This window comes from Triturus cristatus, chromosome 2_2 (genome assembly GCF_964204655.1).
Source record: "Triturus cristatus chromosome 2_2, aTriCri1.1, whole genome shotgun sequence".
Classification (NCBI taxonomy): domain Eukaryota; kingdom Metazoa; phylum Chordata; class Amphibia; order Caudata; family Salamandridae; genus Triturus; species Triturus cristatus.
In genome coordinates this window covers 550,238,134-550,261,789 of record NC_140582.1, presented here as the reverse complement: position 1 = coordinate 550,261,789, position 23,656 = coordinate 550,238,134, and positions in this window count along the sequence as shown.

Here is a 23,656-nt window from a genome sequence, read left to right as displayed (position 1 = left end):
ACTGATCCACTACCTGAGGCAGGGGGAAAGGCACAGCCTTTACCCTACTGCTCTTTCTCTTGGGTTGTGACTGGTCCATAGTTCCAGGATCCAGCACGTGTTCAGTGTTGCACTTTTTGGCCTGTGACCTGGTCACAACAAGGACATGTGCATCTATCCCCAGCATTTCTGCATGGGTCCTATACTCCACTTCAGACCAAACTGAAGTTTCAAGATCATTGCCCAGTAAACACTCCACAGGAAGGTCTGAACTAACAACAACTTTCTTGAGGCCAGTTACCCCTCCCCAGGAGAAGTTAACAATTGCCACACTATGGGAGGTAGTGGCATTGCTAGCGTTGGCCACTAGGTAGTTCTCACCTAGTATGATCTGTCCAGGGTCCACAAAGGCAGGTGTCACCATTGTGACACTAGCCCCAGTGTCCCTGTAGACCTGAGCCATCCTATCATTGATAAAAGGAGTCTGTCTGTACTTGCCCAGGTTACTGGGGCCTATAGTAGAGGACAAAGCTATGTCCCCATCACAGATCAGAACAGCCTGAGTAGGTATCCTGACTAGGCCAGAATCCTCCTCAGTTCCCAAGGTTAACCCTACTACACCCTTTTGCTGGGAACCACCACTTACAGCTGAACTAGGGGGTACAGTTGCCTTAGGGGCAATGGTGGCTGGGGGCTTATCCTTTTTGGTGCACTCACTAAACCAATGTGAGTTGGACTTACAATAGTTGCACCATGGTTTCTTTTGGCCATCTTTCTTCTTATCCTTTTTGGGACCACCCTCCCCCTGAGCCTTTTGGGGGCCTGGTGAAGACTTCTGGTCTTTTTGTTTCTGATCATTACCCTTCTGGTCTGCCTTTTTCTGATCACCGCCCTGGTTCTGGTTTTTCTGCTTAACTCTAGTCCTCACCCATCTATCTGCCTTCTTTCCCAATTCTTGGGGAGAAGTCAGATCAGAATCAATCAGGTGTTGATGCAGTAGCTGGTTTTGACAGTTGTTAAGGATTTGTTCTCTCATGATCAAATTATACAATCCTGTATAGTCCTTAACCTTACTTCCCAATAGCCAGCCTTCCAAAGCCTTAGTGGCACAATCTACAAAGTCAGTCCAGTCCTGAGTCTGTGTCTTCTGGGTATCCCTGAACAACAACCTGTATTGTTCAGTGGTTAGGCCAAACCCATCAATCAGAGCACTCTTCAGGACAGTGTAATTGTCAGCATCCTCATCACTAACTGTGAGGAGCTTGTCTCTACCTTTCTCAGAGAAGGAGAGCCACAGGATAGCTGCCCACTGACTTTGGGGTACCTTCTGTACTTTGCAAGCCCTCTCCAAAGCAGTTATCCATTTGTGGATGTCATCCCCACACTTGTAGGGAGGGACAATCTTGCTCAGGTTTCTATTATCATAGGTCCTGTCTCTATCCTTAGGGATATTGCTGCCACCAGTGGGTTCTAACCCACTTAACCTCTGCTCTCTAGCCAGAGCAAGCTTCTCCTTGGCAAGGGCAAGTTCTTCCCTCTCAATCCTTAGATTAGCTTCCCTCATTCTGGCTTCATGCTCTTTTCTCTGGTGGGAAGTCATTCCCCTGTGAGAAGAGGCATTAGAGATGCTAGAGACATGGGAGTGGATGGATTCGCTTGAAGGGGATCTGTCCCTCCTGTTTCTCTGGTTAAGCCCACTTGGGGGTCTGAATGGGGGAAGCCCATGCAGACTCCCATGTAAGCTTAAGTTAGCCTGGCTAAGTCTTCCTACTTTGACCTGGCTGTCTACCTCTTCATCTGAAGTCCCATCTGACTCATCTGTAGCGGGTAGACCCTCCCCTGTACCTAGGGTACCAGCCTGGGAGGCCCTAAGGGCATCATACTCCTCTAGGATCTCTACTAGCTGAAGGAGGGTAGGGTTTGCACCCTGTTTTAACTTTCTGGAGGTACACAATTGTCTCATCTCCTGAAAAGTTAGGGTATCATATCTAGAAGGGATCTTTCTAAGACATGCCCCTCCTGAGAGAGAGTCTACTAGATCTCCTCCCAGAGACATGATCTAGTGAGGGTGTGGTGTGTGCACCTACCTACACTAGTTGTATCTACTAAACCTCTCTAGTAGTTGTAGTCAGGGTGTGCTAGGCCCTTCAACCTACAACAACTAAGTCCAGTAGGACGTAAGTATTTATAATCTATGTTATATGTACCTAAACAATATCTGTGTGATCTTTCAATTTAGTATCTCAAGATTACAATGGAATTACAACAGCAAGCTCAGATCCCAACCGCTGCTCACCAATGTGAGAAGTTGGCCTGATGTATGATGTCACTAGTTCTAGTGTACACCTTATATCAGTCCAAACAACCCTTATGGTGATTGGTTGTAAAGTCAACCCTATAGACCAGCTATCCTAGTGGTAGCATGGACAAGAGCAGTCTTAGGCTAAACTCTGAATGGCATGTGAAGCCAGCTGTTATACCATTTGTAACCCCTTGAATACCAAATGAAAGGACACCACAACAGATATATATATAAAATAAAGTGTATTTATTCTAGTCAAACCCTCAGCACTCTTTATGAGATTCGAGGTAAGTACAACACAGTCTTATTCAAACATACATTAAGTCACACAGGTAAGTAATACAGTTAGGCCCTAAGGGCCACGCAACCCATATACTAAGTGGTATAAGGACCACTGTCACGGGAATAGGATAGGCCTAGGCCTAGGGAATCGGTGGGGCTACACTATACTACCCAAGGTTAGGAAGTGGGAGGCCCACGGGATTCAGGTGCAGAGTGGAAACACTCACGCGTAATGCGTAAAAGTCGATAGAATCACTTGCAGTTAGAAATAAGCAGTTTTAGGTCACTTCTGGTATGGCTAGAAAGTCGAGACTCGGAAACTAGAGCCTAGGATAGTCAATACCCTTGTGAGCAGCGGAGTACCCAACTTACCTAGCCCACGGGCTGCGGGTGCATAGGTGTGAACTTGCGTCGGGTTTCGTCGTGGACTTCTATGGATGCCTGAAGGAAAGTTGCTGACATGCAGTCAGTGAAGAGTGTCCGGTGGATCCCAAGGCCGGGATCAAGAAGGAAGGATACCTGCAAGCAGAAGGGACAGAGTCTGGGTCACTAGCCAGTGACCACGTGGAACCAGGAAGGAACCAGGCGATGTCGGGAGATTGCAGGTGAAGAGGTGAAGCTTGTCGCAGCAGCCACGGGTACCAGGAGACGTCGAGGACGACCAGGACCAGGAGGCGAGCTGTCCCACGAAGGCTCGTGCTGTCGGCGGCGTCAAAGTCGAACTAGGACTCACCAAGTCTTGGCAGCGGAACCCACGAAGAATGGAGGACTTGCTTCTGGTGCAGACCCGGAAGGTCTGGGGTGCTTCTCGTTTGCAGAGTAGCAGGAGCCAGTCTGGAGGAGCCACACCAGCAGTGGAAAATCAAAGGTGTGTCGTCGCAAAGGTCGCTAGCCAACGGGCAAGCAACCGGACAGACGCGGCAAGCAGGAAAATGCAGAAGGGCCCCACGCAGGACTCGTGAAGTGTGGGGGGCTGATCTTCGGTGCAGATGGTGCTTGGGGTTGGGGCTTCTCAATCCCCGGTGCACAACTTTGAGGGTGCCTCAGAAGCTGCGCTGGAAGATACTCGCCACTTTTCCCAGGTAGCCGGTCCCACGTCTCTCGTCGCCTCCATGGATCTCAGCTCGGCTGTGGATGTGGATCAGGGTCGGAGAAGTCTGGAAGTCAAGGCTCTGGTCGGGCTCTGCAGTCGGTTCCTAGTAGAACTTCAGCAAAGCAAAGGGTAAGTCTCTTGATGGTGCCTGTTCGCACAGGGTGACCACTCCTTGGCCACAAGGGAGATTCTTCAGTCTTCTTCTTTCGTCGAATGTCGAAGGTTCAGAGTTTCTGTTCAAGTGGCAGGTTCAGGATAATCTAATCTCCTGGGGCCCAGCTACCACACTTATACCAATCGGGGGGGCTGGGTTGCCTGCTAGGTCACGCCTTATGGGTGGGACCTGGGAGGGGGGTGGTTACACCCCCTTCCCTTTGTCCAGTTGCGCGCCAGGACTGGGGCTGGAGTGCCCCAGCACCGGTTTGAACTGGACTATGCATGGGACACCTTGTGTGCCCCAGGCAGTGTCTCGTTTCTTTCATCCCTCCCTGCCCCAATACACTAAGGCCTGTCTGGGGTGGTGCTCGCACCTCCCAAGGCAGAAAACCTATTGTCCAAGCCTCCCGTGCCGGGATCACTCCCAGCAGCAGGAGGTCAGACTTGTGTCGTGGCAGCAGCATCCATTTTGTGATGCTGGGGCTCTGGTTAACTCTAACCGGGTAAGTAGGTTTCAACATGTCTTCTCCCTCTAGAAGGGAGGGATAATATCCTCATCCCCAGAAATGGGATGGGGGTATTATTCCAATGTGTTAGACACCTTACACGACATGTTTTGATAAAGCCAAACCATAGTTACCATAACCGTTTAAGATTATAAGGCACTTTAAGAGTATATGGTAGGCTATATCATAGAACAGCTATAAGGACATGGTTCCGAAAGCTGCAGACAGGCTCAGCTCATGCTAGAGCACTATCTCACAAGTTACCAAGCACTATGCCTCCAGGATTGTTAAGGCCTGCCATGGGAGTGGCTGATAGGTACACATGTGTCTATATATAAGGTAGGTATAGGAATACTACACCTAAGCAAGGGGTGCTTACACGACCTTGCCCCAGCTGAGTGATCAGCCAGTTGTGTCATAATGGAAGGCCAGGCCAGGGGTGGCATAATACATGCTGCAGCCCCTGGTAGGCCTAGGGTACACCTATGCCCTGGGTACCTAAGGTACACTGTACAGGGGCCAATAAGGTGATCCTATCCAATTGGGTTATGCACCTATAGTACATAGTATTAATTTAGAGAGAGAACAGCAGGGCTGTGGGTCTGGTTAGCAGGCCCACAGCCACATCTAAGTCGAAAACCAGTAAAGCAAAAGCAAAAAGTGGGGGTGAACATAGAAAGCAGACCCTACTCTCCTACACTTGCGACACGCAGTCCCTCAGAAAGACTTGCAAAACAGTAGGCACTTCCAAAGAACTCTTGGGGAGCTGGCGGTTGAAGTCTGTTGTCCCTGAGACTTCAGCAGGAGGCAAGCTCTCTTCCAAGCCCTTGGAGATCCTTTACAAGTTGAATAAAGTGCACACAAGGTCCTTTATCCTTTCTTTGGCAGTCAGTCAACCACTGCAGGCCAATCCCCCAAGCAGCACTTCAGTTTAGGGATAGTCTCTCTTCAGTTTCTTCTGATTCCTCTCCTCAGCAAAGGTTTCTTCTTGTTTCCCAAAGTGATCTAAAGTTCTTGGGTGGGTCCCAATATTTATACCCAGTTTCTCTTTGTTCTCTGAAAGCAGAGAGGCCTTTGCCTAGTCCAAACCAGTTCTGGTCAGCCCTGGAGTACTTTGTTGACATGACTCCTTCTTTCCTTTCACAGTGCAGGGCAGAGACATCAGACGCACCACAGGAGGTGGAGCCAGCATTGTGGAGGGAAAGCACAGCCCTATTCAGGTCCCAGGTGTAACTCCTCCCACCCATCTGCATGGAGATCTCTCTATTCAGCCCTGTGCTGACTCACCCTGTCGGGAATTCCCCAGCCCCCTGGGATTCTCCAGCCCCTGTCACTCAAACTCCAGACAAGGAATACACAACCTAGCAGAGGCAGGTTTGGATGGTTAGACAAGAAAATACCTACTTTCTAAAAGTGGTATTTTCAAACACAGAATGTTAAAGCCAACCTCACTAAAAGACGTATTTTATCATTCTGAGTTCAGGCATACTAAACTCGAATTTCTACCATGTTCCCTGAGTCAGTTAAGATTAAAGGATGTAATAATCAAACTGCCTATTCTGGCCTATGGGGAACAGGTAGCCTTGCAATAGTGAAAAACGAAAATGGCTGTAATTCACTACTAGGACATGCCACACACACCAGGGCATGTCCTACCTTATACTTACAATGCTCCCTGCCCTTGGGCCTACCATAGGGGTGTCTGATATAAAGAAAAGGGTAGGCTTAGGGACTGGCAAGTGGGTGCACTTGCCCAGTCAGCATGGCAGTACTAGACTGCACACAGGCTCTGCAATGGCAAACCTTAGACACACTTTAACAGGCTGCTTCTGTGGGTGGCACAACCAGTGCTGCAAGCCCACCAGCAGCATTTGGTTTACAAGCCCTGGGCACACTAGTGCACTGTACTAGGGTCTGATCAGTAAACCAAATCAGCCAATCATGGAATCACTAATCCATACATCAATTTATCATAGGGAGAGCATATGCACTGATCAGCATTAGTAAAGTGCATAGAGTCATAAAACCAACAAAAACAGGTCAGAGAAAATACAGGAGAAAGGCAAAAAGTTCAGGGATGACCCTACAAATAGTGCTAAGTCCAACACAACCGCCTTTCAGCCAAAACGCAGGGTAGACCAATCACTACCTTGATGGGCTTCCCTGCTTTGGGCGATAGAACCTGGACCTGGCCCGCAACTTCAGGGGCATATTCCAGTTCTTCGCCAATCTGAACCCATTTCAATCACTCTGTCCATACTCTCAGGGCCCACCAAGTTAACCCATGTCGAACTCTTCTCCTCACCTGTGGACACCATCTGTGCAGCACCTAACCGTAGCCAGCTCACAGGTGTGTCCCAACAGACAGACAGTAAGCCGCAGTGGCCACTGACCGTAGTCAGTGATGAGACCCAGGCCTTATGCCTCTCAGGGCTCTCAAACCTCTGTGGCATCAGAGAGCGGGGGGCAGCAGGCCCAGGTGCTTGGCACCCTTTGTCCATTCTCCCTCCTGTCAGGTGAGGTATGACATCCTGGCACGGACCCACCATTCCCAGGCCTGTACCCGGCGGCTGTACCAGAGACTGGGGTGGCCTCTCCCACACCCGGTCCTTCTCCTTGGGGCTCTGTACCCTCCCACCTGGAGCGGTACCCCCTTGCAGAATTGTCAGGGTGCCTATAGCAGGTATCCTGCACAATTCACCCACCAGTTCAGGGGTTCTATCCTGCAACTGGGCTTCCAGGTCAGGGGGGACACCCTGAACCTGGCCCTCCAACCTAGGGTCTAAACCCTCCAGTTGAACTGGGGTCAGAGGCGAGGACTCCCTCCCTCTACACCCCCTTCAAGAGTACTGCATCCTCCCATCAGGAGTGGTACCCTCAGAAGACAAACCAGTAAGGACACTGTTTACAGCTGTCCCTCCCACCCGGTCAGACAACACCTGAACCTGGCTTCCCGTCCCAGGGACCAACCCCTGCGGTTGAACAATTGCCTGGCGCACCAGGACTTCCTTGGGAGCACGCATGCCCCCCTGAGGGTAACACATAACTCATGTGTTGTGTGATAGTCTGCCTGGCGCAGATCTCCCGACCCCTGTCCATCTGACAGTGCGCGAAGATCCCCCTGGACAGAAGTGGTGTCACCATGGTCATTTACTGGTGACGCAGCCCTTCTGGCTGGCCCCTGACCCACTGGTTCTTTCACTGGGGACTCTTTCCCCCTCTCACCCCTCAGTCTGTACTTCTGCACCTTCCACTTAGGAGTGCTACTGCCAGACACCAGAACTGATGGAGGCCTGCTTACAGACACTCCCAGTTCACCAGACACTGGGGGATCCTCCTTAACGGGCGGCCCATCAGGACAGCCTAGGCTCCCTACCTGGTGTTCCCTTAAAGAACCATCCAGGCCCTGAGACTCGGTTTCGGGCACCTTGGGACACACAGCCCCACACTCACTCCTTCTCCACTGAGACAGGACATGAGTCCCTACACCCCTCCCACTACAACAGGACCTAGCTGGGCTACTCTGAACCACTTCCACCACTCTGGGTTGGAAGATACCTGGGCCACTCCCCAATGCCTCTCCAGACCCTCTGGAATACACCAAAAGGTCTGCCTCCAATGTGAGCTCCCTGGGGTCAGAGAACTCACTCTCCAACAAGTGTTGGCATAGCTCTGGAAAACAGGGACTTACAATATGCTCTCCCACAATTGGATCACACAGTCCCCTACAAGGGTTAACCAAACTATCCTTCACCTCTCCATCCAGTGCCTTGCACACGTACTCCATACCCTTCATGTTAGACTTGGGGGTCTCTGGTTGGCGCAAGGATGCCCTTGTGTCAAGCAGGGACCCTCTCCTCTAGGTCAGGGCGCAGGATAACCCCTTTGGAATGACCCTTGCTCACCCTCTAGGTGCGTGGCGTGAGCAGCCAAGGCTATTCTCCAGGCGTTAGTTAGTTAAGCATTTGTAACCATACACACAGTAAATACATCAATCCCCTCACAAATGGACACCAGGCTTGGATATGGAAAAATACGCTTCTTTATGTAAAAATATAGGTCTATATATCAGCATACTTATCACAAGACCAATAACGTTTTTCTCTATGCCACCAGATTATAAAGCAGGCAAATGTTCTTGGTTGCAGTTTCAAACGGATACTCTTTTAGTCTCTTAAAACAACGTTACTTTGGGGCTTCAGTCACTTTTAGGGGATTTGGGCCAGTCCTAGCCCTTCGGTGCGCTTCGCCGCGCTTCCCTCTTTCTGCTGTCAAGGATCGGCCCGGACCCTATCGCGGCTCACGCATCGGGCGTGAGCACGCCTGCGCCGCGTACGGCTCTTCCCAGCGGCTCGGAGGCAGAACTGGATGCGAGACGGGCTTGCGGTGCGGTGGGGGCTACGGGGAGCAGGGCGCCTGTCAGAGGGCTCGAGGTCCCAGGAATGACGGCGGGGATATACACTCGCTCTCACTCACCCGGGGAGATTCTGCAGACAGCACAGCCCTCTGGCCCGATCGGCTCCGGATGACGGGGAAATAAGGCGTTGCGGGCCCCGAGCCCGATGCTGGAAGTTTAAGGAACGTTGTAGTTGCTTTGGGAGTCGGCACGGGACAGTGCGACTCAGTGATGATGGGGGCACCTTTGGATCCTACGTCAGCGGGTGCATGCACTCAGGCAGGCGCGGCCCACAACCTTCAGCACGGCGGTGCGGGGGTCTCCACAGCGGGGGCGGCGCGGCCTGGTCCCAGTCCGGGATAGCGAAGCGGGGTCACAGGGCACGGTCCGTGCGGCTGATGACCCGGCGGGGATCACAATCGTCGGGGAGGAATTCCGGCGGGAGGGGCGATAGCGCTTCAGCGCGCTCCAGTAGCGGACGGTGGCAGAGGAGCAGGTAGCCTAGCCCGGGGGCAGAGAGCGACTCCGGTCGGAGCGAGGCTCTCACGGGAACAAAGGCAGGCAAGCTCCCGAGTGTCACGGCCCTAGGAGGGGGCGATGAGGGGCGCAGTCTTTCTCTAGCTGGATGCACACACGGCTCGAGTTTCAGGACGAGCAAAGGCACAAAGAACCCACTGGTCCTGGGGTTCAGTTCAGGGGGCAAGCTCAGATCAAGCCCTTGGAGAATGTTTAAAGCACAAAGCAGCAAAGTCTTTTCAGCAAGTCTCTTCCTCTCCTTTCTCAGCAAGGCAAGCAGCAGGCCAGTCCTTCCAGCGTCTTCTTCTCCTTCTAGTCGGGCAGAGGTTCTTTGTGGTAAAAAAGGATTCTGATTTCTTAGGAGCCAGGCTCCTAAATTATACAGTGATTCTTTTGTTCTTTAGCGCCAGGGGGCCTGGGCCTGGCTCCGTCCAGTTCTGGAGCACTTTGTTATGGTGACTCTGCTCTTTCCTTTCAGCAGCAGGGCAGAGACATCAGCCGCTCCACAGGGGGCGGAGCCGGCTTTGTGGTGGCAGAGCACAGGTCTATTCAAGAGTCAAGGTGTACTCCTCCCACCCATCCTGGTGTAATCTCTCTACCCACCACCTGGCAGCCAGCCTGTCTTTGGGGATTCCCCAACCCTGCTCCTTACTGTTGCTAGGCAGAACACACACACACAGCAGAGCGGACTGAAATGGCCAGGTCAGTAAATACGAACTTTCTAAAAGTAGTATTTACAAACGCAGGATATTAAAATAAACTTTACTAAAAGAAGTATTTTATTATTCTGAGTTCAGGCATACTAAACTTGACATTCTACCATGCTCTATGAGTCCACTGTGGTCACAGCGTGTAGTGACTCCAGCAGCCCATTCTGGCCTATGGAGAGCAGGTAGCCTTCAATAGTGAAAAACGAAAATGGCGGTAATTCACTATTAGGACATGCCACACACTCAGGGCTTGTCCTACCTTACACCTACAATGCACCCTGCCTGTGGGCCTACCATAGGGGTGACTAACATGAGGCAAAGGGAAGGTTTGGAGGCTGGCAAGTGTGTGCACTTGCCCAGCCAGCATGACAGTACCAGACTGCACGCAGGTTCTGCAGTGGCAGACCTTAGACACATTTTACTAGGCCGCTTCTGTGGGTGGCACAACCAGTGCTGCAAGCCCACCAGCAGCATTCGTATTTACAAGCCCTGGCACTCCTGGTGCACTTTACTAGGGGCTGATAGTAAACCGAATAAGCCAAACATGGACACCAATCAATGTATACATTTTACCATAGGTAGAGCATATGCACCTTAGCACTGATCAGCAGTGGTAAGATGCCCAGAGTCATAAAACATCCAACAACAGGTCAGAAAAAATACTGGAGGAAGGCAAAAAGTTTAGGGATGACCCTGCAAAAAGGGCCAAGTCCAACACAACCCCCTTCCAGCCAAAACGCAGGGTAGACCAATCACCACCGTGATGGTCTTCCCAGCTTGGGGCGATAGAACAAGGACCTGGCCCGCAACTGCAGGGGCAGACTCCATTTCTACGCCAATCTGAACCTATCGGACTCCCTCTGTCCATACTCTCAGGGCCCACCAAGCCAATCCATGGGGAACCCTTCTCCTCACCTGTGGACACCACCTGTGCAGCACCTAACCTTAACTGGCCCACAGGTGTGTCCCAACAGACAGACAGCAAAATGCTACAGTGGCCACTGACAGTAGTCAGGGATGAGACCCAGGCCGTATGCCTCTCAGGGCTCTCAATCCTCTGTGGCGCCAGGGAGCGGGGGGCAGTAGCCCCAGGTGCTTGGCACCCTTTGTCCATTCTCCCCCTTGTCAGGTCAGGTATGACATCCTGGCACTGACCCACCAGCCCCGGGACTGTACCCGGCGGCTGGACCAAAGACTGGGGTGGCCTCTCCCACACCTGGTCCTCCTCCTTGGGGCTCTGTACCCTCCCACCTGGAGTGGTACCCCCTTCCAGAATTGCCAGGGCACCTGGGGCAGGTGTCCCGCACAATTCGCCCACCAGTTCAGGGGTTCTATCCTGCAACTGGGTGTCCAGGTCAGGGGGGACACCCTGAACCTGGCCCTCCAACCTGGGGTCTAAACCCTTCAGTTGAGCCGGGGTCAAAGGCGAGGACTCCCTCCCTCTGCACCCCCTTCCAGAGTACTGCCCACTCCCAACTGGCGTGGTACCCCCAGAAGAAACATGGGTCAGGACACTGATTACAGTAGTCCCACCCTCCAGGTCAGACAACACCTGAACCTGGTTTCCCAACCCTGGGACCAACCCATGCGGTTGAACGCTCGCCTGGCGCACCAGGACTTCCCGGGGAGCACGTATGCCCCCCTGAGGGTGACACATAACTCATGTGTAGTGTGACAGTCTGCCTGGCGCTGATCACCCGACCCCTGTCCATCTGACAGTGCCTGACGATCCCCCAGGACAGAAGTGGTGTCACCATGGTCACTCACGGGGGACGCAGCCCTTCTGGCTAGCCCCTGACCCACTGGTTCTTCCACTGGGGACTCTTTCCCCCTCTCACCCCTCAATCTGGACCTCTGCACCCTCCCAACTGGAGCAGTACTGCCAGACACCAGAACTGATGGAGGCCTGCTTACAGACACTCCCAGCTCACCAGACTCAACGGGCGGCCCATCAGGACAGCCTAGGCTCCCCGCCTGGTGTTCCCTTAAAGAACCATCCAGGCTCTGAGACTGGGTTTCGGGCACCTGGGGGCACGCAGCCCCACACTCACTCCTTCTCCACTGAGACAGGACGTGAGCCCCTACACCCCTCCCACTATCATGGGACCTAGCTGGGCTACTCTGCACCACTTCCACCACTCTGGGTTGGAAGATACCTGAGCCACTCCCCACAGGGTCACTCCCCAATGCCTCTCCAGACCCTCTGGAATCCACCAAAAGGTCTGCCTCCAATGTGAGTTCTCTGCGGTCAGAGAACTCACTCTCCAACAGGTGTTGACATAGGTCTGGAAAACAGGGACTTAAAATATGCTCTCCCACAATTGGATCACACAGCCCCCTAGCAGGGTTAACCAAACTATCCTTCACCTTACCATCCAGTGCCTCACACACGTACTCCACACCACTCTCCTGAGACTGGCAAGACAGTATCTGACTGTCTCTGTCCCACAACCCACACTCCTCTGGGCGGTCTTCACACTCACCCACCAGGACTTCAATTTTGGGGGAACCCCTCTCCCTGTACCTCTCAGCTAGAGTCAGTAGAGTGTCCCTCCCTCCACTAGGACTATGAACCCCTGCGCCAGTTACCCTATTCCCTTCAGGGATACTGCGCACTACTGGAGCTACCTCATGCCCTTGAACCTCCTGGTGTATGTTAACCCCCTCCTTCAAGTCAGGCGCCACATCTCTGGGTGTGCGTACTACTCTCTCAGCACTGTAAAACTCAATATTGCTGCCACCAGAGGGAGAGCGGTCTAAACTCTTGATCTTGAGATCCAACTCCCTCATTTTTAGATCATGATCCATTTGGCGTTGTTGTGCCTCCCAGGCCAACTTCTGCTTCTCCATTTCCATTTGTCCTGCCAACTTTGCCATCTCCATTGCATGCGCCCTGTCTGCTGCCCTGTCCGCCAGCTCCTCTGGGGACAGGACTCTGCTGGGCTCCACAAGTTTGTCGGGTGGGACGATGTCCCCCGCATTCTGTGGGTCTCTTGACTCTTTCCAGGCTCTCAGCGCCTTGAGGTACTGGTTCTTCTTCTTGAATCCAGTATGGGGAACTCTGAATTTTACACTGTAGCCTTTCAGTTGCTCTTGGGTGTAGCCTTCCAGTCTCTCCCAACCCACCTCATCCATTCCAGAAATCACAGAGAGTGCTCTTCCAGCAGGGAGTGAGCCAGGCATGGTTGCAATAATGGCAGATGTCTCAACAAAGTTCAAAAATGAAAACCTGCGGCTGCGTTACTTGGTCTGCTCTCACTATGTGATGATTAATAATTCACTGTATGCAAATTACAAATGCAAATTTGAAATCCCAGCCGCTGCCAACAATGTTAGACTTGGGGGTCTCTGGTTACCATACATTTCAATGGTCTGTCCCTCAACCTGCCTGACTTCTAAATGGCCGCTGCTCACCTGGCACCTGCACGATTCCTGCTTTTTTAACGCTGGTGCTAGCTGCAGGTAATTTGTGCTTCCTCAGCACTGGTACTTTCTTGTGTTACTTGCCTCCTTTATCTGCAGGCATCATCTTTGACCCCCCCTCGTCGACAGGTGTCCTGTTCTGGATTTGTTTCTCTTCACAGCACTGGCAAGCATAACACTCTGCTTAAAAGATAGCATCTGGCATATGGCTATTAATTCATATTTATTAATTCCTCAGCTCTTATGCAAGGCCTACTGATGTGAAGCCACTCTCCACAAGTCCTCTTCTCTTTGCTTCCCTCGATGTAGTAAGACCGAAAACCAGTGCTTCCTGTCTCCTCCGAGGAAGTTCCTGGCATCTAACTTCTGTACGGGCCAGCTAGACTGCTTACTGTTGTAATCTCGTGCACGTTTGTTCCATGTTGGAACAGATGCTCGCTATGGGTGTTGTGGTACCCATGGGGATGTTGTGGGCGACAGTTGGATGGGCGAACACGGAGGGGAAACAACCATTTGCTTGTTGGTGGTGCTGTACACAATAAACTACATTTTTGTGCACATGAAGCGGTTTCCAGCCTATTTAACACTGGCGACGATCGAGAGCTGGAGCACCACCGACGCTTAAAGAACCCACGAAGAATTGCTGGAAGAATTTTCAAGAGTTGACAGCGTTTGCACGAAAGCGGTCGGACTGTATTCTATATATATTCTGCCCAATTGAATTTTCCCCTCAAGGACTAGCGGAGTGTGAAATACCGCTTTTGGGACTGTGTTTGTTCGAGTTGCTGAGTTCGAGTTGCTGGGTCCTCGACAGGAAAAAAAAAGAAGAGCAAATGAAAAAGAAAGCGTGTCTTGGAACAGGCAAGTCGGTTCGGGGGAACCGTCAGATGTTTTTGAAATGTCCATGAAGATGCTTGAAAATTACTTTGGACCTCGCATAAATGTTGTGTTAGAACGCCATAAGTTTTTCATGAGAATTCAGGAACCAAAAGAGAAAGTTGGGAACTACGTAGCATCTTTGAAGACTTTAGCCAGAACATGTGAATTTGGAGATTTAACTGAATCACTGATCCGCGATCAGTTAGTCAGATGTACAAACAGTCCTAGAGTCCAAGAAAAACTTTTATCCAAAAACCCTTCTCTACGTGAAGCTATTGCCATTGTAGAAGGCATGGAAAATACGTCAGGTTGGGTGAAGGAAATGAAGGAACATAAAACCTCCGCAGACTGCACCTCTACCCCTAGTAGTATTCATGAGGTTACAACAGTGGTTCAGCAAACTGTTGCAGAAGACAATATTGGCAAAGTTACTCAGATTCCTAAGACGAAGTTTCAAATTGATCGTAGCAAGATTTAGGTGCCGATTCTGGAGAAACAGGGTACGAACCGTCGGTCGGAGCGTTTTCTCCGTCCGACTCGTACCCGGGAAATAAACATTACAAACATGCAAGTATGATTCCCACGGAAACACCATTTCCGTACGAATCGTACCAAACACCGACCGACGAAAATATACATACGAATGTGATCCGGGAATGCTTCGACGTGACGTCTGGACGCATTCAGGCTGCGGTTCACGAACCAGGAAGTACGATCCGCACCGACGTCACCCCGCACAGATTATATTTTCCGGCTGCCAAAAACTGCCGGGAAATCAGGACGACGCGCACAAGGAGCACCTGTACGCGACGGACATCCATGGACCCGAACCTACGTGTCATCCCAGCCCTCATAGCAGTCCACCTGCTCTACAGGCACCGAAGCAGACGCCGCAGAAGGTCAGAATAACACCCAGGGGCAAAGGGGAGGGGCAGGACACATAACCCCCACACAAGTCCCAAATTACACATGCCCTGGACATACCTGACCTGCAGGACCTGGTCACCTCGAGGGGGTGGGGGCGTGTCCAGCAACGCAAGCGTCCGCCACAACGGAAGTGGATGTTGACGCGAACCGGCAACACAACAATACCGGTACGTACCGTCCCCAGGCCTTTAGAGCGTGGGTACGGGCCGTACCACGCCCACCACTACGTCACCCCAACAACGGCGGTACGGCCCGTACCCACGTAATAAAGGCCTGGGGACGGGCCGTACCAGCATTGTTGGGGTGATGTAGGGGTACGCGTGGTACGACCCGTACCCACGCTCTGAAGGGCTGGGGACGGTGCGTACCCCTACGGCACCCCATTCGGGGTCTGCACCGTACCCAGGCCCTCAGAGCGTTGGTATGGGTCGTACCACGCGTACCCCCACATCACCCCAACAATGCTGGTACGGCCCGTACCCAGGCCATTAGAACGTGGGTACGGGCCGTACCGCCATTGTCGGGGTGACGTAGTGGTGGGCGTGGTACGGCCCGTACCCACGCTCTTAAGGCCTGGGGACGGTACGTACCCAGGCCTGCAAACCGTGGGTACGGGAATGTGTATGTACGGTCCGTACCCCCACCCCACCAGTGTATGTACGGAGCGTACCCACACACCACCAGTGTATGTACGGAGCATACCCACACCCGTGTATGAATGAAGCGTACCCCCACCCGTGTATGAATGGAGCGTACCCTCACCCCACCAGTGTATGTACATACCATACCCCCACCCCACCATTGTATGAACGGAGCGTACCCCCACCCGTGTATGCATGCAGCGTACCAACTCCCCACCCGTGTATGTACGGACCGTACCCCCACCCCACCAGTGTATGTACGGAGCGTACCCACACCCGTGTATGAATGGAGCGTACCCACACCCGTGTATGTCCCGACCGTACATGCCCAGACATAGGAGGGGTGTGTGCCTATCACTCCCAGCAGTGCCCAGACATAGGAGGAGTGGGTGCAGAGTCCTCCCAGCAGTGCCCAGACATAGGAGGGGTGTGTGCCTATCACTCCCAGCAGTGCCAAGACATAGGAGGGGTATGTGCAGAGTCCTCCCAGCAGTGCCCAGACACAGGAGGGGTGTGTGCAGAGTCCTCCCAGCAGTGCCCAGACATAGGAGGGGTGTGTGCCTATCACTCCCAGCAGTGCCCAGACATAGGAGTGGTGGGTGCAGAGTCCTCCCAGCAGTGCCCAGACATAGGAGGGGTGTGTGCCTATCACTCCCAGCAGTGCCCAGACATAGGAGGGGTGTGTGCAGAGTCCTCCCAGCAGTGCCCAGACACAGGAGGGGTGTGTGCAGAGTCCTCCCAGCAGTGCCCAGACACAGGAGGGGTGTGTGCAGAGTCCTCCCAGCAGTGCCCAGACATAGGAGGGGTGTGTGCCTATCACTCCCAGCAGTGCCCAGACACAGGAGGGGTGTGTGCAGAGTCCCCCCAGCTGTGCCCATGGAAAGAAAGGGGTTGAGTACACACAGATACAATGGCCACAATTGTCAGTCAGGTGCTCAAACACCCAGCAGAACACGAAACACATGTGTGCGAGGCTGGGAGTACACACATGCATAGTGCGGAAAAGGGAACATGTACACATGAAGTCCTGTCAATATACTCCACTCACAAGTACAGTGACCCCCAAGGATGACACAAATGATGCAGGTGGAGACCTTGGCCAGCATGCATGGCCAAAGTTGAAGGGGTCTGTCACACACCCAGCAAATGTAGACACAGCACTGCACAAATGTCTTCACAACACCCTGCAGGGAAGATGTCAGGGTCCACAGAGGAAGGTACACACCTTGGGACAATGTCACCATGCAGTAACAGCTTACATGAGCAAAGTTTGATAGCAAATACCGTGTGATGGCACACAGATAACAGGGTCCACCCCACGAACAGCACACTACAACATATCCCAGACACCTAACACATTATCGCCACCCCCAAATCATGGAGCAGCACCACCAACAGCAATGCCAGAAAAGCAGTAGTGTGCCAAGGAAAATAAAATAGCTTTATTCAGCAATGTTCTAAAATGAATTGTACGAAGAGTTCAAAATGCACAAGGCCCATAGGGCAGTCCATAGTTCCAATCCAGGTGGGGGACACATTGGGATGTGTGTCCCCTAGCTTGCCTGCACAGTTCAGACTACCTTGTCATCCACAGGGGGGGGGACATCATGTGGGGGGGAAGGACCAGGCACCGCAGGGACAGGAGGGGCAAGGGTAGGTGTTGTGGGTGCAGGGACGGACGACTCCAACACAGAGGGTGGGCAGCGCCAAAGGTGGATTGGAGCACGGCGCTGCACACTACTGCCAGGTCGCCCAGCATCTCCCCTGCACCCGAAGGAACCACAGGCCCCAAGGAGGGGGGGGGGGTCGAAGGGATGGGTTGCAGCGCTACCCGGGGAGGGTGTGGACTCCTTTGACCGCTTGCGGGGTGGTGTCACTTTGGGGCTCAGGGACAGAGCGGCCATGAAGGAGTCTTTGGTGGAATCCTGGCCAGGAGAGCTGAGGGGAGTGGATTTGGAGGGTGGTGGTCGTGAGGAATGTGGACTCCCACTCTGACTGCGTGTCTTCCGTTTCCCCCCCGGCCCAGTGGGTGTGCCTACTTCACCCTGTGTGTGCGTGCCAGGAGGTGTGCGCTTTGCCTTCCCTGGTGGTGTGGTGCCTGTGTCTGGTGGTGTGCGTGCATGGCTACGTCTGGGTGTGCTTTGGACAGGCGTGGGAAGTGTGGATGCTGCAGGGGTGGGGGGGGACGTAGCGCTGCAGGAGACCCAATGCTGCAGTCAGTGTCGAGTCTATGGACCTCAGCAAGTTGCGTTGGTCAGACTGCGCAGCTGAAATGCCCTCCATGTATGCCTCCATCTGGTTGAGCACTTGGCTGTGGCCATGGAGGACATTAGGCATCGCAGTCTGACCAACCTGCAACTGCCGCAGGATGTCCACAGACTCGGCATTGGTGGCAGCAGTGGAGACAGGGGCAGGGGGTGCGGTGCCTGGCAAGAAGGAGACACGTGGTGACCTAGCACAGCGGGAAGGGACACGAGCAAGTGGGAGGCCGGTGATCGGAATGGAGGGGGCGGGTAGTGATGGAGTGCTGGTGTTAGCTGTGGGAGCAGCCTCCGCCCCCTCGGAGTGCTCAGCCTCGGACCCGTCTGCGTCATAGTCGGTGGTGGTTTGACTGGACAGGTCCTCCGCTGCACTCCCGTCGGCCTCCGTGCCACTCGATGTGCCAGACAACTCTGCACTGCTGGCACTGGTGCTCGCTCCCTCCTCACGGTCCGTGCCAGTGTCTCCCTCGTAGTCCCCCGACGATGCTGTGGGCAAGGTGAAGAGACAGGAGAAATCAGACACCTGTATACATATGTCACATGAGTCAACTCTACATAGGTCACAGTGCATAGCCTGAAAAGCTACAAGAGTAACATCTACAATACAAGGTACATATGTAGTCCCTGCAACACACAGTTTGTTGACCCACCATGCCACTGTTAAAATATGGAGAGCATGACACAATAGCAAATAACTTGATATCAAATTGTACAGAGGAGCCAGGCTCTGGGGACAATCTAGCACAGCATCAGCGACACACAGCGTAGCCAAGAAAGGGATGAGCAGGAACCATGTCTAGCAACTCTTGGGACATGCTGCAAAGGTAATACTGAAAACCATGGCCAACATGACTGGGGCACTGCACCTTGAGTGTTTGGCCACACAAACATCACACACTGGCCAGACCGAGCAAGGAGACTTCAGGTTTGGACATGTAGGCCTTGCCCGCACCAACCCCCCGCCCCCTACCTGAGACAATGTGATTGAGACAGAGGAAGTACTTACACCTCTTAGTCTGGGATGAAAACACATGGCCTGCAATTAATCCTGATCGCACACAAACTACCCCTGGTGCGCCTGTCCACATATATCACTGACAAACAACCATCATCAGATAGTTGTACCAAGACACACAGGCACTGGCCCCTGTGAGTATGCACCAGCTAATTTAGGTCACCCTGTACAGTGGACACATGTAGCACAGTATACGTGAATACAAATGAGGCCATGGTACTATGCCACAGGGCCCAAACTATGCTGAAGACACAGAGAATGTCCACATTGTCTGATGACACACATGATACCTAGGAAAAGGTTCCCCAGGGGACTGTAGTGGCCACACTACTCCATGGCCCTGGATGGATATGACTGGAACACAAGCCACCATCCCTGCACTATGCACATCTCACACTCAAGCACATCATGTCAGAGGGCACAACATTCGACATGCAGGCAGTAAGGCAGTACACATGAAACACACACTCCCATGTCGGGACTCAGCATCAGTGCCAACTAACATGGACCCCACAATGACAGAACTGGCCAGGGCACAGGCAACGTGCAAAAACCTGTTACACACCACCCCCACACATGATGCTGCAAGCATTGGGCACTTGGAGTAACTGCCAGCCTAGATAACCTTGTGTAAGAGTGACTACACACAGACCAGGGAACACATGGCAAGGAGGGGAAGGGAGGAAGAACAGCACCGCTTTACTTTGGGGAACAGGATATGCACTGCACATTTAAACCCTGGCAGTGTATCCATGCAACTGCGCACTTCCAAAAGCTGGTCACACACAACAAACACACATGTACCTACCCCCTTCCTGCCGCTGCTTCTCCGCTAGGCGCCTATCCAAGTCAGGGAAGACCACCGCCAGCACACGCTTATGGATGTGGGTCAGACGGCGGCGCCCACGGTTTTTGTGGCTCACAGGTGAGTCCCCCAGCAGGACCCGTGCGATCCTCCGCGTCCAGCACCGGATGTCCTGCCAGTGTTTCCTCACCTGGGCTAGGCGCCGCTTCCGACCCTCCGTCCTCCTCACGGCACTGACGGCTGGCTTCCAGATCTCCCCCTTGGCACAGACGCCTACCTGTGAGGATGCAAAAGTGACAATACATCAATCCACCTTATCAATGATACAGAGACACACATTACAAATCATGCATGTTTGAACTGGCCATAGTATGCAGCCAACTCATTGCACCTTTGTCATAGTGACATCATCCTCCTGGGAATGGGCAAATGCAGTAGGTGCCATTGAAAGTACACAGGTGGCATGAGGGGTGCAACACAATCAATGATGCAGGCTCACACTGTGCATCCCAAGCTACAACAGGAATCTGAACAGTACCCCTAAGCAGTCACATGCCCCAGCCCACTTACGCCACCTCAGCAGAGTACACAGACACACACAGGCACTGAACAATCACCTGGCATTGGCAACTGCCGCTACAAACCTCACTCTGCACATGTGCCACTAGACTGGGGGTGTCACAGATGTGGGGCTGTCTCAGCACGGCAGACATCCAGCACAGCTCCCTGCTCACATCAGATGGGCAGGGTGTATCCATCCCACATGCAGCTGGGGTGCAACACTCCACATATGCACACACCCACATGACAGGGGACTCACACACACACACCAATGTCCAGGGGACGGACACATAATTTGGACACTCTCACCACAGGTACACTGAACAGACACACATCTGTGGGTCCTGGCACCTGTCACCCTGGGGGGAGCACAGACTCACATCAGGACTGTAGGAACAACATTTCCAGGAGGATTAGGCAGTCCGAAAGCGGCATGCACCATGCAGTGATCGTCACAGTAAGCACCATGCTAGTGCGTTGTGCACAAAGGAACTACAGCATGCTCTGCATGGGAGACATGAGCCCTCCCTCCCCCTCTGGGAACCACTATGAAGAACCCTGCATGTCTGTCACACCTGGACACAATGCCAGAAGTCACAGTAAAAATAAGGGGCACAGTTTAAGCTAGTGGGGTCTGCACTCACCTGCTCCCCTGGTCGACCATACAGCATGGTGTACTGTGGGAGGATCACATCCACCAACGCCATATTCTCCTCCATGGTGAATGGCTGGGCCCTCTCCACAGACCTGGACATGGTGCCAGAGGAATGACAAGCAGCAGCAGTGTTGTGAAATGAAGGGATGTGCAGGCAAGTGCGCTCTCAAGGGACCTGGCTGCCTTATATCTTCCTTGCTGGCCTGTTTCATTTACAGGAGTACAGAGTGATTGGCTCAGTTACATTTGCATCCTACGTGTCCTCCAATCAATTTAAAACTACCCCAGTGACAGGCTATGCATGGTTTTAAAATTGAGCATGATTTAATGTCAACAACCACAATGCAACAAAGTAAATTGTCTCCAACCGACTTCTGCTGGCCACATGATGCAAAATTCAAACCTGAAACTCGGTCTCCATGACAACCAGCATGCATTTAGGCCCCTATACTTGTCCCTCATGTGTCCCCTATGGCAATCCTATGTCACAACACAGGTACGGTGCGTCCCACAGCCCTAGGGCACCCCAAATGCATTGCAACGGACCGTACACGCGTGTGTACGGTCCCTATCACTATGGGGGTGCTCGTGTACGTGTACGCCTTAGTAGTCCGGACCGTACACACGCGTGTGTACTGTCCCTATCACTATGGGGGTGCTCGCGTACGTGTACGCCTTAGTAGTCCGGACCGTACACACGCGTGTGTACGGTCCCTATCACTATGGGGGTGCTCGCGTACGTGTACGCCTTAGTAGTCCGGACCGTACACACGCGTGTGTACGGTGAACAACCTTTACAACGCAACTTTTACACCGCACTACCATTACAACGAAACTATTACAACGCGAAATCTGTTACAACGCATGCCATTACAACGCATGCTATTACAACGAAATGCACTAGATGGCGTGCTAACATTAGAAATAGTGTAGTTTTACTATCCAAACACCTTCCCTACTGCAACGTGGACTGGAGTTAGAATAGTAAATTATACATTTCTAATGTCAGCACTCCATCTAGTGTACGTCGTTGTAAAAGCATGCGTTGTAAAGGCTGGCGTTGTAACAGATCTTGCGGTGTAAAAAATGCGTTGTAACGGCATGCGGTGTAAAAGCATGCGTTGTAACGTCATACATCCGTGTGTACGGTCCCTATCACTATGGGGGTGCTCGCGTACGTGTACGCCATAGTAGTCCGGACCGTACACACGCGTGTACGGTCCGTATCACTATGGCGTACGCATACGCCAGCACCACTATAGTGATAGGGACCGTACACACGCATGTACGGTCCGTATCACTATGGCGTACGCATACGCCAGCACCACCATAGTGATAGGGACCCCACACACGCCCTCGGAGCGTATGTACGGTGGGATTCACACCTGACAGTGGTGACAGCCGGCACACAGGAATGAATTGAGCTGTCATTCATGGCCAAGGCTGGACATCAAGGCATCGTCTGTGCAGTACTACATGTGTCGGGCACAGGTGGGTCAGGCTGTGATGTGGCACCATACTCCTGAGGTGTGAAGCTAATTACAGTATGATGGGCTGTGTACACATGTCACGTGTGATGGTGCCCTATGTGCCACACATCTCCTTCACTCCTTTGACATGTGTGCATTTAGTACTGACTTGGTAAGCCATGCGTCACTGGCATGGCACAGTCACCGACACCCGCAAATGTCCCCTGATGCCAGGTACACGGAATGTTACCCCTGACAAGTGAATGCCCGCGTTGCACGCTGTAGCTATGTCATGTGTGTGTCATGTGTTCCCATAGGTTTGCTGTAGGTGTTTGGTCAAATGCATCTGCTGTTGCTGCAACCAACATGTGTCTGTGTGTAGATGGGCATGGCACACTGTTACGCACACCAGCACACGTGTAATCCGACGTTAGGTGTGTATGTATGCATCGATACGGAGTTCCAAAACACGGACATATCTGCATACTCACAATGTATGTGTGATCAGTCTTGACATGTAATCCTTCATGGCAAGGTGTGTGGTGTGTCCTTATTCTATGACATGTGACCTGTGCCTCTAGTGTTCCGCAACCTGTCTGTACAATAAACATCCTTCTTCTGCACATATTTGGATGTCTGTAACTCCTGTAATGCGTCTGCCTGCTCACTTACACTGGCCCACAGCTAGTTTCATGGCATGGCATATTGAGGTTGAGAATCAACGTTTGTAGCTGGCTCTTGGTAGGAGTGTCACATGCCTGGCATACGTGTCCAGGGCATATTGCACAGACCTGACTCTGTATGTAGCATATGTGTATTGCCTGTTGAGCATGTGCTCTGTACATTGACATTGGTGGTGTACTGTACTCACTCTTCGTTGTCCCTTCTAATTCACTGCAGGGCTCCGCCTCTCCTTCGACCAATTCCGGACTTGGCTGACATGCGGGAAAATGACTGTATACGCCGCTACCGCTTCCCCCAACGCTTGATTGAGGACCTGACGACACGGCTGGCACCACACCTCCAACCGCTACACAGGTATCCTACTGCACTGACACCCAAGATGAAGGTGATGGCAGC